The following is a 19271-nucleotide window of genomic DNA, read 5'->3' on the forward strand; positions in this document are numbered from 1 at the left end:
CTATACTGCCTGGCCAATAGCAACAATATTGCCTGGCTATTAACAATGAAACTTTTTCACTTGGTACATTATAGCCATGTCTTTCAAAGGTTAGTAGTTATTTTTCTGTAAATCTACATTTAGATTCTAGTCAAAAGTAACCTGTGACCTTCACGTATGGAATGTCTAAAACAAGTGTACGTGGGAGAAATGTATTAATCAACTGTAGATAAAGACAACTCACTGCCAACTGAGATATGGTTTAAGGATTTTATGTATCCAGTTCATTTATTAACAACTTGTTTAAACTTTATTAGCTGGTTTTCTATTCTATAATTGCACTCTAATTTACAAGGCAATAAAAATTAAAATAGTAACTGGAAAAATCTATCTTGCTTTTCAATAAAGAGTCTTTTTTTTTTAAATTAACTTCAGGGGCATTGTGCCCGAAACATTTTAGCTCTGGAAATAAATTCAATTTACATTTTTTTAGAATCAATTTTATTGAAGTGATAGATTCTCAAAGGAAATGTAGACAAGCGATCTGGGACAACACATGCTTAAGATACCAACCACTGCCCTGTGCTTGCAAAGATCTGTTTTTCTTCATTTCCAAAGACTGTTGGTAGTAAATTTCAGTACGTTTATGATAAACGAAGAATAATCATTTCTGTCCTACAGAAAGGCTCTGCTGAGATTCTTCAGTTGTGGTCAGTAGTGGCAATATTCCAGAAGTCATTTTTAAAGAATACCCTTAGTATAATCAGCAGTTTTTCAAATATGTACTTTTATCCCTGTAATATTCGTGATAGCCATTTATCAAATTGTCCTGATGGTATAAACAACTGTACTGTCTGATGCCTCATGGTGACAGAAACTGGAGGCAGAAATAGAAGTTGAATGCCTAAAGCTGTACTCCTAAGACTCAGCAGAGATCACTCAGCATCAGTAGTTGAAGCGATTCTACAGCCAAATGAGTAAGTAAGCTCCAACGCTTTGGTCAGCTGAAGCATGAAGTACCAGGGTCTCCTAACAGAGCAAATTAAAACGAATAGTCACAGCTGTAATAAACGGAGTACACAGCTCTTGCTGGGCACTGTGCTGGCTCCTTTATATAGATTCTCTCTCACACTCGTATTATTAACCCCACTTTAGAGATGAGAAAACTGTGGTTCAGGAAGGTCATATAAATTATAAATTGTATAAAAATCACAAAATAAATGACAGTCTGAGATGAATCCAAGTTTGACTGGGTTCACATTAAGCTTCCATTTCTGAATTTATATTAGTTAACAAACTCACCTTTGGCCCTTTAAAATATTATTTGGCCCTGAAATCTACATAGGGAAGCCATCATTTACAAACTACCCACACATCTCCATTTAAATGCCTGCTTCCCCACTGCCCACCTCCACCGGGGGGGGGGTGCTTCTAGTGCACTGCGGTGGGAAATGCTGCACTCTTAGAGGTTTTAAATTTGAGGGTTTAAGAAAGGAAGAGATGGAAGAGCAGGCATAGCCTAGGGGAGCAGGTTTCCAGGCATAGGTCTCATGTTTATGGGTAACCTACCAGGGCCCAAAAATCTATGCTCCTGAACTGCCTGAATATTTTCTTTCATTTCATAATACTGCCTGAAATTCTGCCAAATTAGGATTTTATTTGGATGTCATCTCAATTTTTAATGCATATGCAAATCACCTGGGGATCTTATTAAGCTTCAGAATCTGATTCGGGGGTTGAGGAGATGGGCCCAAGAGGCTGCGTTTCAAACACGCTTCCAGTGATGCTGGTACCACTGGGCCTCGGACCACAGTTCGAGCAGCAAAGATGCAGAAGTTGTCTGATTTGCACTCTCTGGCCGCCCACCACAGTTTCTCATTTGGGGGAAATCTCCCCTTTGTACATCATAGAGGGAGGGTTGAGTTAAAAATTAGCAAATTAGAAAGAGGACCTCACTCTTCTGTAACCTAACATCTAGGTGTGGCATGTGGCCTGGGTCTGGCCAATCAGAAACCTCTTTCCAGGGCCATGATACTTGAGGCCAAATTGGAAAGATGCAAGGACAATTCAGAAATAATTCCCAGCAAGGGTGGCATTGAGAGTTCAATGTCAGTGGTGCTGGAGGCAGTGTCCTGTTCAGATCGTTCCTTGGCTTGCCTGCCTAGCTCCGCTTGGTCATTTCCTGAAAACTGTGAAGTGTCTGCCAGTTACAAGTGCCCGTACACCGCCTTCAGCCCACGGGAGGGAAGCGGGCAGCTATCTGATACAACACATTCCTACTTTACTCGGGCTGAGCTACAGATTGAGGGGACAAGCTCAAATTCTCAATATTCTGAAGTTCAAAAATCAGAATTTTCATAAACACTGCACTACAAGGGTCAACGGTGTAAAAGGTAAAACACCTTTTCCGTAAAGGTGTTTTAGGGGTTCTGTGGCCTCTGCTGCAACCGCTCACTTCTGCCTCTGCAGGGCATAAGCCGACATTCATGGTGTTAAACAAATGCACTATGTTCCAATAAAACTTTATTTGTGGCCCCTGAAATTTCTGAATTCCATGTCCTTTGATGTGTCATGAAATATTATTTTTCTTTTGATTTTTGTCCAACCATTTAAAAGGTAATAACCAAAAAAAAAAAAAAAGTAACCATTTCTAGCCTGAAGGCCATACAAAAACAGGGCGGGGGCTGGGTTTGGCCCACAGGCACAGTTTGCTGCTCCCAGTTTTGAAGCAGAAATACCTTGATCCGATTTATACTACACATTTTTCTCCTTGAAACCATGCATTTATTTCTTCTTACTAAGAAAACAGGAAGTTACTCTGAAAAATTAAGAGTCTGTACCTCCTAAATCCAGCATTTAGATGATGTCATTTACTTTCTCGATATTTTGATTTACGGAAATGAGTTACAGTAACTTAAAAGGTGAGCAGTGACGGAATATACTTCAGTTGGCTAATTAAACATCTCCTAAATAGGCACACAAGCAGGAATAATGTAGTAATAGACTCGGAGGATATCTTCGTCTAAACAGAGATCTGACGAACTGAGTTGATTTTAAAAATGTGTGCAATGCTATTTTTACGGGCAGCATGCTATGCATATTGGTAGGAAATTTTATCATTAAGAGTTACAAGGCTATACCAGCCTGAGTTTTCTCAAACTAACCACCATTTCAGGCAGAGCCACTAGGATCAAACTCGAAGCCTCGGGTAAAGGGCCCTGGTGTTAACAATATCCTTCTTCCAGTCACCAGTGATACAACTGTGGTGAAAACAATTAGGCGACTTCCTTATTTCTCCTTATTCAGTCTTGGTAGCCAACTTCCAGTGCTCCATTCAGAGCAAAACCCCCAAAACGTGAAGAATACTAAGCCCCTCCACTCATCTACTTATGAACCACATTTCCAATTACACACACCTGAGGCACAGCGACTCCCTCCTGAAAGGGGCAGGGGTGGTAGAGGGATTGCAGGGGCTAACAAGCACCGACAGCGACGGCTATCTTCCTCAGCTGGTGCTTCTTAGAACACCCACCACGCCGGTCAGGCCCCCAGACACACAGGCTCTTCCAGCACCACTTCTTCTTTTTCACCAAACAGAGCTAACAGGCTTCAGAAACGGGATAGCATAACAGACCGGACAGCGAAAACTGTGCAAACCCCAATGGCAGTTCACCTGCAGCCGAAGATGACGACTTGTCTGTTGGGCGGAGGTTTAACTGTATCTAGAAAACTGATCTTCCGCTGTCCCGTGAGGGCAGCGAGGCTCTAGTGTCCCCACTCTGCGGGATCTCCAGGAAGCACGGCTTCCCTTTCCCAGTTCACCCTCCCGTTCTCCTCAGCATCTGCTTCTCTCACAGAGTACACAGTGGCGGAATGGTGCTTCTCCAAAAAGGTATGTCCCTTTTCCAACCCTGAAACTTGTAAAGTGAACTTATTTGGAAAAATGGTCTTTGCAGATATAATTAAAAATCTCGAATGAGGGCATCCTGGATTTAGAGTGGGTCCTACATCCAATGACAGGTGTCCTCATAAGAGAGAGACAGAGGGAGACTGGAGACAGACACAAAGGGAAGGTCATGTGAGAGACAGGCAGAGACTGGAGTGATGCTGCGAGAAGCCAAGGAGTGCTGGCAACCCTGGAAGCCAGCAGAGATGCGAGGGACGGCTTTTCCCTGAGCCTCCAGAAGGAACCAACCCTGCTGATACCTTGATTTTGGACTTCTGACCTACAGAACTGTGAAGAATAAATGTGTTATTTTAAGCCACCAAGTCTGTGGGTAATGTTATGGCAGCATTAGGAAAACTATTCACAGTATGAAAGATGGTTCATCCTAGGACACAGCCAAGCTTTAAGCAGTGAAAAGAGGTTGATAAAGGTCTGCAGTTCTGTATTTAGCAGAAGAGGCATGTGCCTAAGGTTGCAGGGGCACTGGGATTAGCTCTTTTAAAATAAAGCCTTTTCCACCAACTGTGTTGCATTTCTCATTTCATGTTTAGAAACTATGTCCTTATCCTCTGTTAAAAAGTCAATTTTTCTGAGAGAAGTCACACATTATCTTACAAATTAAATGCATCAATCTTACTGTAAATAAGTCTAGTTCCTTTTTCATTTTTAGCGATTTAGTCTGTATTTCTTTAAGCCTGGTAGTGTACTAAGCACCTTAAATGCACTACCTTGTTTAGCCAGTACAGAATTCTGTGAGGAAGGCACTATTCCTATTTTACAGGTGAGGAAACCGAGAAAACAATGTCATTCAGTGCCTCACTTGTCTGAGACGATACTCTAACGGCAGAGCCAGGCTACGAGCTACTCTGAGTCTGGCTCCCAAAGCCTCTGTTCTTCACTGTAATGCCTTTCCTGCCTTGCCTTCAGAGAGTGTGGTTTGATGAATAAAGAGAAAAAAGCACAGGTCACAAAACAGGGAAAGAATATGGAAGGGGCGGAAATAAGATAAATACAAAAATGAAGTTTTAACACACCAAAACCAAATCTATATACTTTAGAACTTGAATCAGCTCTTGTGTTAATGAGGACAAAGGTCATGCATTTCACCTCTGCATGTTTATCTTTGCTCAAGTGTAGAGAAAGCTTAGATTGTCTCAGCAGAGTCTGCAGCCATCCACAGTTCTCTGACAACCTGCCAAGAAGTTTATAAGTGCATGCACTTAATTGGCAGTAATATGGATAAAGCAGGTGATTACAAATCCAGTGTATTCCCTGAAGATGGGTGTTTGTGTCCTGTGCCCCCAAATTCATATGTTGAAGCCCTAATCCCCAACATGGTATTTGGAAGGGGGCCTTGGGAGGTAACTGGGTCATGAGGGTGGAGCCTTCATGAACGGGATTAGTGCCCTTATGAGATAGACACAAGAGAGATGATCTGTTTCTCCTATCATATGAGGATACAAACCAGGAAGGCAGTCTACAAACCAGGAGGAAGGCCTTCACCAGAATCTGACTATGCTGCACCCTGATCTCAGACTTCCAGCTGCCAGAACTGTGAGAAATAAATGTTTGTTGCTTAAGCCACCCAGTCTATGGTAATAATTATTATAGCAGCCTGAGCAGACCAAGACAATGGGTCAACAGTATTTCCTTTCTGTGTGAAGGAAAACACTCTCGTCTTGGTAACTCACCAGCAGAGAGAGTAGGAGTGAAAAAGAGGTCTGAGGCATTGCACAGAAACAACCCTTCTGTTCAAACAAGTACACTAATACAGTAAGCAATAAATGATTCAATTCTCATTCTTAAAAAAAAAATCACTTGTGACTTTCTAGATGTTAATGAAAATTTTCAAGTGTTGCAAACCTGTTTTAGCGCATAACTGGGTTCTCATTTCACCCTTAGTCTAAGGTAACTTTCTCACTTTGAACTGCGGCCATCTTATTTTATGTTCAGAAGGCAATTTCAGTAAGTGCTTAATTTAATCAATCTGCATCCACATAATGACACATGGGGCTCTACTTACACATCCTTCATGTAACTGGGCCTCTGTAAATCTTGGTCTTTCTACGTGGTATACTTCTGATTTGTGTGCAGCTTTCTTGTTCAAGCACTATATTAAAATGCTCAGCTTCCTACACTTGTAGGGACAATGAGAATAAAAGCAGTTTTGGTTACTTCGTATCAAAGGAAGTTCATTCCGATTATTAAGTGTTTTGTTGAATGCCCATCTTTTTGTGCAACTGTGCTAGGTGCTTTACCAAGATGCATCGAATAGGTAAGGCCCATGCTCCTTGGAGTAACTATATATTACATATTTTCTGGAAGAGTTCTGATTTCACACAATTCCCTCTTCTTAAATAAAGGCAATTTTCATTTTCATATCCTTATAAGATTTTTCATATAAATTACTTCTCAAAAAATAGTATCACAAGTCTTTCAAAATAGTCTTGTCCAAAAGTCAACCTCATGAATGTGTGTATTCTTATAAATTATATTTTCATTAATTCAAATGTAAAAAAGCAAGAATAGCTGGAAGGTGGTAGAAAAATCTTATTCTAACCAGAAATGCAGTCATAAGGAAATTGTTGACATGTATAGACATCTTATTCTGTATTGTTTTACTTCTGATTATGGTTGTAAAGCATTCTTCCAGGATTAACAAAAAATGACTAAGTTCTTTAATTAAGCTCAAGAATGAAACTCCACTTTTAATAGATGGCATAGTATCTTGTGGTTTTGAAGCCACAAACAGGTTAATGAAAAACATTTAAATCCTTTCAAGTCTGGAGAAAACTGAGATTGTCTAAGCAGAGAATAAAATCAGTTTAAGACTAGTAAGAAAATAAATAAATTTGAGTATTGTATTTTTTAAGTTTTATTTTACATATTTTTATATTATAGTAATAATAGTTAATATTCACATTCCAATCATTTTAGTGAGTTCTCTACACATATTTTAAAATGAAAAATGGCTTATACTGGCTCTCAGTAAATTTAGTGTATCCTAAGTCTAGCTGACCACGAGACTGCACCTGAAACTGCTTCTGTATTGATATGTACCTGGATAGAAGGTGTTACTTGGGAGGAAATAACATAGCTTCTGACCTAGTTCTGCAGGCTTATGATGTGAGAGTAAGCATGACTTCAAAGAACTGACTTTGAGTAAAAATTTAAAAGGATGAATATGATGTCACCAGGTATGAAAAGATTCTAGGACTGTTCACGAGTATTAGGGGTAAGTCGTGCTGATAAACACTCCAATCAGGAAGTACCTTTCTTTCATCATGCAAGTCAGCAACAGACTGCACGGACACATAAGAGATAAAGTGTCCATCTTGGCCTTTTGAGACTCTTCAATTACATCTTGTAATGACATAAGAATTTAATTTTGAAAGCAATTCTAAATGCAAATTCTCCACTTCACTGATAGAAATTGAACTATGTACTATAAAAATTAAAAAATTAAATATCTAATTAGCATTATACTAGCAAAGACAAATTTAGAATTCAAGACTTCACAATCATGTAAGATTATTTTAATGTAATTCTGTTAATTAACTGAAATTTCCTTTAAATTTTTTTACATCTTTTATTTCTCAAAACACTTTTCTAATATTTCACTAGAGCATGGTATCACAAGAGTAAATCTCATATCAAAGAACTTTGCTAATTCTGTGTCTCTGGCATAAGGTTTAAGGAAAAAAAGAAAGTAATTTTCAAAAACTTTTGCTTTCCCTAACTCCTGAAACCACTCTTGAGAATAAGTATTTATAGATATTATTTGAAAATTTGGATTGACAGAGACCTGGAATATGTGTCATGGATTTTATCAAAACTGCAAACAGTTTCATTAGAAAAGCACAGAGGCCTCCCACACTCATGGTTTAATCTCACAATCACCTAGATATCTATCAACAAAACTCTAAGCAGTTGTTAACTACAGATGCCAAGGTCTGACAGTTTCACTTTCAGTTTTCAGAATATCTACTGTTTCAGTGGTATAAGAACATCACTTGAATCTCTACAAAATAATTAGTTATAATTGAACCTTCCATTAGATTTAGTACTAGAGAAATCTAGAAGACCAATTCATTAATTATGGAACTTGACAGAGAATTCTTCTGAGGGGGTCTGAATTTCAAGTGAAGGCATCTTTGCAAGTTAGGCTCAACTCCTCATTACTCTGTGATGCAGGCTCCTCCAAATGGCAGCAGAAATGTATTACTGTCTAGAAATTCTAGAGTGGTGCTAAAATTTTATGATTCTGTTGAGATAAGGACAAATTAGAAGAAATATATTCTTAGAAAAATAGTATTATGTAAAATAAAAATGCTGTCATGATTGCTTACCAGGATAGCATCTCTAAACAGTAAGTTCTTTAAGATTTTCTGTAATTATTTAGATATTAGAATTGTTGTTTTTTCAGTGAGAAAAAAATAAGTGAGTTGTTTCAAAGTATGACATTTTTGTGTATAATTCAACAAAGATTAACATATATAATTAGTAGACTGATATACTCAAATACAAGTATGTTTGATAAGCTTTTGGTGATGTACAAAATATACCAATTGTAAAAAACAACTATTCAAAACTTCATGCTACCACAGTGACCAAATTAATATTGGAGGGGAAAGACAGTCAAGAGATTCTAGCATTTTCCAAAAGTAAGGATCCAAAGATGAACGGTAAAATCAGTAATCATGTTCTAGACGATCAGACATGTGGGTCTAGGACTGATGGGTGGAAGGGGAAAATAATGAATATACCAATGGACACAGTGAATTTGAGATGCCCAAGATGCCAGTAGGATATTCTTCAACGTTCATCTCACAAGTCATCTCCCCTGTGAAACCCTGCCAAATACTCCCAACTCCAGATGGAATTAATTTCTCTTCTGGGATCAACAGCATGTTGTATTTTGGTCATACCATGGCTGTATTTTGGCCATAGATATTTCTGTGATTGCATTACTAGTTTATGGTTATTTATCCTCATGTTTTTTCTGTGGTGCCACTCATCTTTATCATAGCTGGTTACAAAGTTTTCTCTTCTCTTGTCCGTCTCCTCCTCCCCATTCCCACTGAAGATCTGTCTTACTGAGTTTCATATTCCTAGTGTCAACACAGCATCTATGCACAGATGACGCTCACTAAACAACTGCTAACTGAAACCTCTGATAACAGCACCTTATTAATATAGTTCCCAGTCAAAATTTCTTCTTAATGTTTTACTTAATGAACAGAATGCATTCATTTGATAAACATTTATTGAGAACTTACTTGTTCTATGAACTATGCTAGGATGGGAATATTAAGATAAATATGATAAGCTCCCCAATCTATCAAAAGTCTTGATTAGTGCAGCATTACGGATCAAGCTTTTCATTAAGTGCCTTCAGTGGTAGGATTATATATTTGGAATAACACATACTATGGATTGTGCCAAGATTCTGATCCCTCTGAAGCTATGCTTTGCCTATGTCATCATTTTGTTGAGGGCTCTCCTACTATGTCAAAAACAAATATATTTTTAATGATGCAAACTGCAGGTTATCTAGTCCTTTTACTTAATGCTTGCATATACCCACAATTTGGTTTATTTTCGACATAACGTACTCTTTGTAATATGCATATATCACATCAAAATTGTTAATGGCATAGTACCAAAGTTGTGTCTTTTGGTGAACCAGACCTTAATTCTACCTTAATTGATATATTATAAATGCTGAGCAAGAATATCTTTATGGTATGCATATATTTATTATTATTTTAAATGTTAGCTTATATAATTTCAAACTATAGAGTTACAAAATGGGAAAAAAAGTCTTTTTATTATGTTATTAAGTCAAATTCATGCTTGTTTAGCCGGTAAAAAAACAAGAAGACAATTAATACACAAGCCCAAATGGTGGCTAAACCTGCTTTAGTTTTGTTTATTTTAAAAATTTTGAAAGTGATAAATACAGAAAAGGCAGCTCATGTATTTTCAATGATAAGCACTGAAGAGGACATACTGGCACCACTGGCCATACTGACACCATTAAACTATTTGTGAGTCTAAAGGATCACATGACATTTTTGGTACCTGCAACAGACTACCTGTTATACAGAGGGACTCTATTCAATTCATTAATGCCACCTACAATGCTGAAGTGCTTAGTACAGTGCTTTACTTATAGTAAATACTCAATATTTACTTCATTAATTGAATTATAAGACAAATGGTCTGTTACTGACAGAAATTTTCTTCAGGGAGCCCATGAGGCTGAAGACAATTTTGAAATCCTGTAAAAGAGCCAGCCACTCCTCTCCAAAAGTAATGAAGGCTGACAGTCTGAAGTCTGTAATAAGATAGTGACTTAACATTAATCCTCTAATAATATGGTATTGTGAAATTCCTAATACAGGGTTAGTCGATAGAAAAAACATGAAAGGAGTCACATTTAAAAATGTTTGCCCAAAGCCTAACAGATGACCCTGACACCATGCTATTTACACTCTAAATAAGGTAAAAACAGAATCCCTATCTCGAAGCCCTTCTCCACTAGTCAATTTTATCATTATTCAAGGCCAACACGATTGGTCTCTCCTCTTAAAGTTTTAGACATTTTATATACTACTTCTTCCTTTCCTCAAATGCATACAGTAGCAAAATTCTGATGCTTCTTTCTCCAGTTTATTTAGTGTAATTTTTTACAACTTAGACCCAGTTTTCAACTCCCACAAATGGATTCAATTTGATATATTGTAAAAAGCATGGGATTTAAGTCAAGAGGCTTGGGAGACCTAAATTCTGGCTCTGCCTGCATCATGAAAGATACAAATCCCTAGGCTTTGCAAGGCTTCAGCTTCCTTGTTTGTAGAATGAGGGGATTGTAAAATCATCTCTCTGGTCCTGTTAGGCAATAAAAGGCTAGGATTCTGTGACTGTTTCCTTTTCTCATCTAAGAACACAAATCTGACATACAGGAGGCTGCAGACTCTGAGTGTTAACGATTCCTTCTGCTTGATTCAGGGACAGAGGCGCACTTCCTGCATCTCCCCTTGTGGCTCTTCTGCTTACTTTGTGAGTGTTTTCCATTTGGGGCAGCACTACTTCTCTTTTCATTCTACCTGTTTTCTCTAGGTGATCAGACCCAATCTGTGGCTTCAACTACCATTAGACACCGAAGTCTCGCCTCACATCAGCATTGCCAACCACCTCCCGGATGCTTTCCAGGTGCTTCTGATTTACTATAACCCCAACTGAACTGTTACTCCCTGCCACACATTTGCTTTTTCTGTGTCCTCTGTGAGAAACCTGAGAGTCATCCTAAACTCTTCCTTCCCCCTTGCTTTCCACATCAAATCAATCACCAACTTGTGCTGACTTTATATCCTAAATATTTTCTGGAATCTTTGCTGTTAAGGACTGAGCGTTTGTGCACCCCTCCCCGCAGTTCATTTATTGAAACCCTAATTCCTAGTGCGACTGTATTTGGAGATGGGACTCCTCTAAGGAAGTAATTGAGGTTAAATGAGATCCTAAGTGTGGGGCCCTGATTCGACAGGGTTAGTGTCCTTCCAAGAGGTATCAGAGAGCTTGCGCTCCCTTTCTTCTCCACACACACACCCCGAGAAGAGGCTAAGTGAAGTCACAGAGAAAAAGCAGCCAACTACAAGCCAGAAAGAGAGCCCTCCTAAAACCCAACCCCGACAGCAACTTGACCTTGTACTTCTGGCCTCCAGAGCTGTGAAAAGATAAATTTCTATTGTTAGGCCACCCAGTCTGTGGCGCTGTGCTCTGGCAGCCAGAGCAGACTTCTCCCCGCCTGCTACCAGCACCCCAGGGCAGCTCATCATAATCTCCTCCCTTTGGTCTGGCTACTCTCTCATGTGCCCAGCAGTGTATCACTGTGGGTCAGTCAGATCACTGCGGACTGAGTCCTTGCTCTGCCACTGACTATGTAAACTTGAGCAAGTTACTTAATCTGTGTCAGTAACCTCCCTGTAAAGTGAGACTACTAACAGTAGAGTTGTTTCGACACGGTAGTACATGTAAAATGCTTACAACAGTGCTTGGCATATTACAGTCACTCAATTAAGAGTTAGCTGTTATTATCTTCTACATTATCAGAATAAGCCACTGGAACCACAAGTCAGTCTTATGTTTTAATAAAAACCCTTCACTGGGCTGCCCACCAATAACAGGATAAAGTCCAGGCTCTCTGGTGTGACTTATGGGCTCCATACAAACCTGCGAGTTCCATGATAGGAACTCACGTGAACCTTCCACTCCTACCCTGGGCTCATTCGTATGGCTCCTCACCCCACAGTGCTCCAGCAACGCTGAACTCCACGTAGTTCCCCGCAGTTCCCCAATTCTCCTGCTTTCCTCTGCCCTCTGCCCGTAATGCCCCTTGTCCTTCGCTTTCCCTGGGCACCTCCTATTCATTGCTCTATATTCCACTTGGATGTGTCCTTCCCAGGAAGCCTTGGGAACCCCTCAGTCTAGGTTATGAACCTCTCATCTTTGCTCCTTTCATACTTCATGCAAGCCTTTGTCACAGCACTTAACCATTATACTACTGAAGTGTATTGTCTATTGTCTTTGTTTCCCACTGGAGAGAAAGCTTAAGATCAGAGACCATTTCTTATTCTTTTTTGTATCACAGTATTTAACAACATGATATACAGTTAACATTCAATAAATGTCTGACAAACTCAATGGAATTGAACTCTGAAATTCAGACCATTTTTTCCACACTTATCACTGTGAACTTAGTTCAAGTTTTTATTTCTCATTTGAAGCAATGCGAAGAATTTCATGTCTCTAGTATCTTTTTTCTTCTTACCATCCTTTGAACAGCTGACAGAATTGTCATCTTAAAACACAAATATCTTATCTTACATGTGCTAGCTTCAAAACCTCTTTGGGCTTCTCACTACATAAGAACAAAGTCTAATCTCCTCCTCCAAAGCACAAAGGTCTCCAATCTACCTCCGCCTCATTTGTCTTTACGCTCCTGAACTCCAGCTACACTGAATTTCTTACAGTTACTGGAACAAGTTCCACTCTTTCAAACCTCCTGCCTGTGCATACACAGGTCCCTTTGCCAGGAATGCCCTTCTCTCTTATATCTGGAAAATTCTCATTCATTCTATATAACCTGTTTTTCATAAGCGTACCAAGTCTTTCTTAAATTCCTGCTGAGAATTAGTTGCTTGCTCCTCTCTGTTCCCACAGGACATTTTTTAATCCTTACATTATAATACTAAAACTTACTATAACTTGGTCTGTCTTATCTATTTGAGTTCAAAGGCAAGGACTGAATCATACTCATCTCTGTATATCCTGAGACTTAGAACTGCATCTGACATATAGTAAGCACTCAATATGTACAAACATTTAATAATAAATTAATAAACAGAATAGCTAGAAGAAAGTGAGAAGAACCTCTGGCTTACTGAATATTGTACTGTCATACTAAGAATATATACTGAGTAAAATCTTTAGATAACTGTTTTTCAAACTGTAGGTCATGACCCATTTAAAAAATTCAAATAATAGAAAACCTCAGACAGCATCACCTACAGTAAGGGTAGGTACTAGTTCACACAGCTTTTGTGTCAGTTACCTGTATGTATGTGTGTGTGTGCTGGGTTGAAATGCAAATTGCTTTTGCCACTGTGGAGTACAGGTTTACAGAACAGCTTGGAAAACACTGCATGTGGTCATTTCTTAATGTAGTATGATTTATTATTTTTTTGTAATGACCCCATCTATAGTATAATGCCAACCACATAGAGTTTGGGGAACATTCAATGAGATGTGAAAATGTGTTAGGCAGACTTGAGCTCACATCATAGCTCATGGTAATAACTTACAAAACTTTTCCTAAACAAATCTATTGTATTTATTTAATTCAATTACTCCTTTTAAATATTTCAGTGCTGTATGTGGCAGTATGAGAGAAGAAGAGGTATTTCAGTAACATTGTTAAAATCATTAGAAATCACAGGATATTTGGAATCACCTTGGGATCATGTTTGGACATTGGCTTTGGCTTGTTTTATTTATCAATTCATCCACTCACTCAAGTTAACTAAATCCATAAGATTATAATTTACAAAAAATATTAATTTATTGATTTATAGTGAGTGATAATAATTCAGCCACAAAGATTTATTAGGCATCTCTCCTACATGTCAGGGAACGGCCTGTATATGCAGGAAAGCAGATGCCAACTGTTTATATTAGGCATCTTTTCCTAGAGAAAGGGTATCCTCAGGAGCCACTGCCTAGCACCACGCCTTGCATGTAACAGACATTTAACAACTATTAGATGCATAAAATTAGAGACTAGAATGATACACAGGGGCAGAAAGACAGTAAAGTTGGAGAGACAACAATAGGTTTTTATCTATTTCTCATACATTTCCATGTAGCTAATCGCCACTGGTCATCATAATTGAGACACCCTTACCCTGGAAATCACCGGCTATATAGACATTCTTCCTCTTCAGCATTTCTATTGTAGACGATGCAGATGCATAGCAGTATGTCTACCTGCCTAATAAAAAAAAAGTTTTTTTTTTTAATGAAAGAATCAAATCCAAGAACTGAAACTTGTCATTTAGATTACTTAGAGGAGTGGGTATATGATGACTCCTTCTAATCATATTCCATATATAGCACAGCCCAGCTTTTGATTAGAGCTGAACAGTGTAACAAGTTTGACTTACAAAGGCCTACAGAAAGGTTTAGCAAACAATGGCTCATGGGCCAAATCTTGCCTGCTGCTGGTTTTTGTAAAGTTTTGTTAGAACAAAGCCATTCCCACTCATATCTGTATTGTCGATGGCTGTTTTCACACTACAACAGCAGAACTGGGTAGCTGTGGCAGAGGCCATATGGCCCCCAAAGACTGAAATATTTATCACCTAGCCCTGTATTAGTAAGCTTGGGCTGCTATAACAAAACAGCACCATTAACTGGGTAACCTATAAACAACAGAAATTCATTTCTCACTGTTCTGGAGGCTGGAATCAGGGAGCTGGCATGGCTGGGCTCTGGAGAGAGCCCTCTTCCCATTGCAGATTGCCGACTTCTTGCTGTATCCTCACATGGTGGAGAGCAGAGAGGAAGCAAGCTCTCTGACTCTTACAAGGGCACTAATCCCACTCATGAGGACTCTGCTCTCACAACCTCATCTAATCGTAATTATCTTCCAAAGACCCTACCTCCTAATTCCATCATGTGTGGGGTAGGGTTTCAACACATGGATTGGGGGGACACAAACATTCGATCCACAACAGATCCTTTACAGACAGTTTGCTGATCCTTAGAGAGTACAAGCATCCTATGTCGCTGACTAAGAGCAGAACCACATGTACTAGAAGCCAGACAAGCAGGTTAATAATCTCTGATGGAAACTGAGGTTCCTAATCAGGAGTCTTGCTTTGATAGAAGGCCATCTTAACTCAGCGAGGAGGGAGACACCTGCAGGCAAAGTCGGAATTTTCTGCAGGAAGAAGTTTTGAGTTCACTTCAGCGTGTGAACAAGTGCTCAGTTATGTATTTTATCTGTTAACCATGCTTGTACAGATGGCTCTCCCTGGCAAACGCTGCTTTTTTTCAAAAAGCTCCAAGACCTTCTGGGAAGGTGGGGGAGATGGGAGAAAAAGTGTCTCAGGACTTGCTGACGGGACTTTTACGATTTTCAACAGAATTACCATACCATGACAAAACTAAAGGGCATCACTGTGGTAGCCAACAGCAAGAAGGTAGAGCAAAATAAGACATGAGTGACAGAAGTGGGGGGTTTAGAACTATGGTGCTCTGAAGTGGTGTGTTTCAGTAGGCAAGGAGCTGGACACTTAAACAAGAAGACATATAAGAATGTTGATAAAACCACCGCCTCTACTGGAAGTGGCACAACTTGTCCTTGTTTCTTTAATTTTGCAATCAAAACTCTTGAAAAACTCTTTGCAAAATACACTATTGTTAAATAGAAATAAAATTAATTTTATGTATCTTTTAGGTGGTTAAACACACACACACACACACACCCCAAAATGGGAAGAAGCAATGAAGAATTATCATCCAAGAAGGCAGGCACATAACTGCTTAAATCAATGTGTGTATTGTTACCTAACATGGCACTTTGTCAGGAGAGGCACCTAATAAATGTTTCTGCTGAATATGATGAGTCCCTTTCCCTCACAACCCACATCCAATCCTCCAGCAGATCCTGAATCTAACCATCTTCCACCAGCTCCACTGTTAAAACTCAGTCTGAACTATCAGTGTCTCACTTAGACCACTGCAGATGGCTCAGGACGAGTCTTCCTGCCCCTGTTTCACACAGCATTCAGACTGATGTTTCGAAGCACAAATCTAATCATGTCCCTTCTCTGATTAACACTCTTCAATGGATTCCTATTAATCCAAGGTCTTTACCCCTGTAGACAACAAAATTCAAATAATCCCAATTAACTGAACATCTACCATTCTATTCCCAGATTACTCCACATTCCAGTCACACTAGCCTCATCTTCCTGTTGCTAGCCAAACATCATCTTGCCACAAGACATTTACACTTGCTCTTTTCTCTAACTTGAACCTCCTTCACCCATTATTCAGCCTTAAATCAAGGTTACCTCAGAGGCTTTTCTTGACCACCCAGCAGAAGTAGTTACCCCAGTCGCACTATACTACATTATTCCATTTTATTTTCCTCACAGTACTTGTTAATATTATGCTAAGTACTAAGTAGTACTATATTAGGTACTTAGTGCTCACTGCTTTGCTAGCTAGTGTGTGCTTGCTGTCTCTCCCTCCACCCCGTAAAATGTAAGCATTACTTGAGGGCAGACATAGTTTCACTCCTGTGTCTTCACTGTACCTAAAACAGTGCTTGGAGCATAGCAGTGCTTATTAAAAAAAATGTGTTGATTGACTATCTACAAAACATTCTACTTAGATCATTTCATTTTCTCAGCAAAACACATATGCTTTAAAATGTAATTAATTAAACACTGCTATCTTGCAGGTACTTTCCAGTTACATATTGATTACTGGTCAACCAGAGGCATTACACTGGAAAGCGTTTTAGCAACTGGATAGCTTCTAAAATTGCTTACAGTAGCACAAGTTTGTCTAGTAACATGTATTCATGACTAGGTAGAACAACTTGAACTCTTTCATTTATAAAAAAACAACGAAATGCTGAAAGTCCAGTATAAAGAAAAGTATACAGCTGATTCTGCAGAACCTTTAAAGTATAAATATTTCTTTTAATATCACAAAGCTCTAATATCTACAGGTGTAAGACTGACTGATAACTCAATCTCATCAAAATACAAATAGACAAATATGCTCTACTCATCCCCTGCCTAAGGGGAAAACCTGTCTGGTGACTTCTCATCTCCACCTGTCTACCCACTTTTCTACTTTTTTCAGGTTTTTTTTTTTTAATTGAAGTATAGTTGATTTATAATATTAGTTTCAGGTGTACAATATAGTGATTCAATATTTTTACAGATTACACTCCAGTTAAAGTTATTCTAATACTGGCTACATTCCCTGTGCTGTAAAATATGTCCTTGTAGCTTATTTATTTCACATATAGTACTTTGTGCTTCTCATCCCTCTACTCCTTTCTGACCCCTTCCCACTTCCCTCTCCGCACAGGTACTAGAGTTGTTCTGTGAGTTGTTGTCTATTTTGTAATACTTATTCATTAGTTTTATTTTTTAGATTCCCCATGTGTGACAACATACAGTTTTGTCTTTCTCTGTCTGATTTATTTCCATCCATGTTGCTGCACCCAACTGTCTTCTCTTGCCAGCAAAACTTCTCAAGATAATTGCCTGTTTCTCCTTGATCCTCTTACCCGAAGCCTACTCCAACAGGGCATCAGTTCTCACCCTTCCTCTACCAAAACTACTTTTATGAGGGCCATCAATGGTGTCCATGTTGATAAATCCAATGGACATTTCCTGTCCTCATCCTACCCATCTCACAGAAGCATTGGACATAACTGATAATTCCCTCCTTGAAACATTCCCCTCTTGGCTTTTAAAACTACACAACTCTACTATTTTCCTTCTCTTTCCTTGGCCAGTTCTTCTATTGGCTTTTCTTTCTCTAATTTAGTGCTAAATACAACTCAAGGATTGGATCCATTCCCTTCTCCCTCACTGTGCTTCTCTCCTGGGTGATCTCATTCAGTCTCATGTCTTTAATGCATCTATATGCTGAAAACACTGCTACATCCCGATTTCTTTCCTAGCCTCTCTTTAATTAAACCAGTTGACATATCATAGGCAACTCAAACAATGTGTGTAAAAAAAAACCTTGCCTTTCTCTCCTTAACCTGTCCGACCTCCTTCAATTAATAACACTATCATTCTGTATTCATATATTGAATAAATGCTTGTTTCATAAGAATTGGTTGTAAATTTACTGAGAAGTCCTTGCTTATAATTTATTGTGATTAAAATGTTAAATTTATTTTCTTTGAAAACTTCACCTTGTAGGATCAACATCAGGTAATATAACTTCCCTACTCTGTTAAAACTAGGGCTTCTTCTTGTACTCCATTTAGGATTATTTCTTTAAGCAACAGGCAAGAAGAGAGATTCCTGAACAGGGGCACAATATAATTAAAAACTAGGAAGTGGGACCGAGGAAGGCATATTAATGGGAGAGAAAGAAAGATCTGCCTCTAGTATAAAAAAGAAAATAGATTAAAAGGTTTGGCCATTAAGTTAGAGCCAGGATACTAATGAAGGCCTTAAAGTTGAGGCAAAGGGGCACAATGATATAGGCACCATAACATCGGAAACAGAAGATTTAAAAAATCAGAAAAGGGAATAACAAAGATTTGTAAATTTGACAGAGAGAACGGATTAAAACAGGAAGAACCTAGAGTTCAGGAAGCTAGCTAGAAGATCACATAGTGGTGAGGGCTTGGATTAAGACGGCAGCAGTAGATATCCAAGAGGAAATGCCAAATGCATCATTGGACACATGGTTGGCCGTATTAGCTATGAAGCACATGTTTGGTAAGAATAGATTCTGAAATCTTTAGACTGCAAATGGGCATCTATCTGGTCCCAAAATTTCATTAGAGAGTCCCTCTTTTCATAAAACTCAAAGAAATGGAGGCAAAATGTATAACTGTTTAAAAATGATTAATAAAAATTATCTTAAAGTAAATCAGAAGAGAAAAATATGTAATACTACTTTTAAAACTATGTGCTTCTCTCTCCTATGCCGCATTTTTGTTAAAAAAAAGAGTTTACTATTCTTTTCTAATTTATATACATATATACATACACATACACATCCTTAGTTCATG

General features: G+C 38.6%; 1 long non-coding RNA gene across 1 annotated transcript in view; it reads right to left on the reverse strand.

Moving 5' to 3' along the window:
* Positions 1-19271, reverse strand: part of LOC116283346 (uncharacterized) — a 103416-nt gene that overhangs the window by 63235 nt on the left and 20910 nt on the right. The window contains exon 2 of the long non-coding RNA XR_012079897.1: positions 14391-14477. This is a non-coding gene — a long non-coding RNA (uncharacterized lncRNA). The remainder of the gene's footprint in view (positions 1-14390; positions 14478-19271) is intronic.

This window comes from Vicugna pacos, chromosome 14 (assembly GCF_048564905.1).
Source record: "Vicugna pacos chromosome 14, VicPac4, whole genome shotgun sequence".
NCBI lineage: Eukaryota > Metazoa > Chordata > Mammalia > Artiodactyla > Camelidae > Vicugna > Vicugna pacos.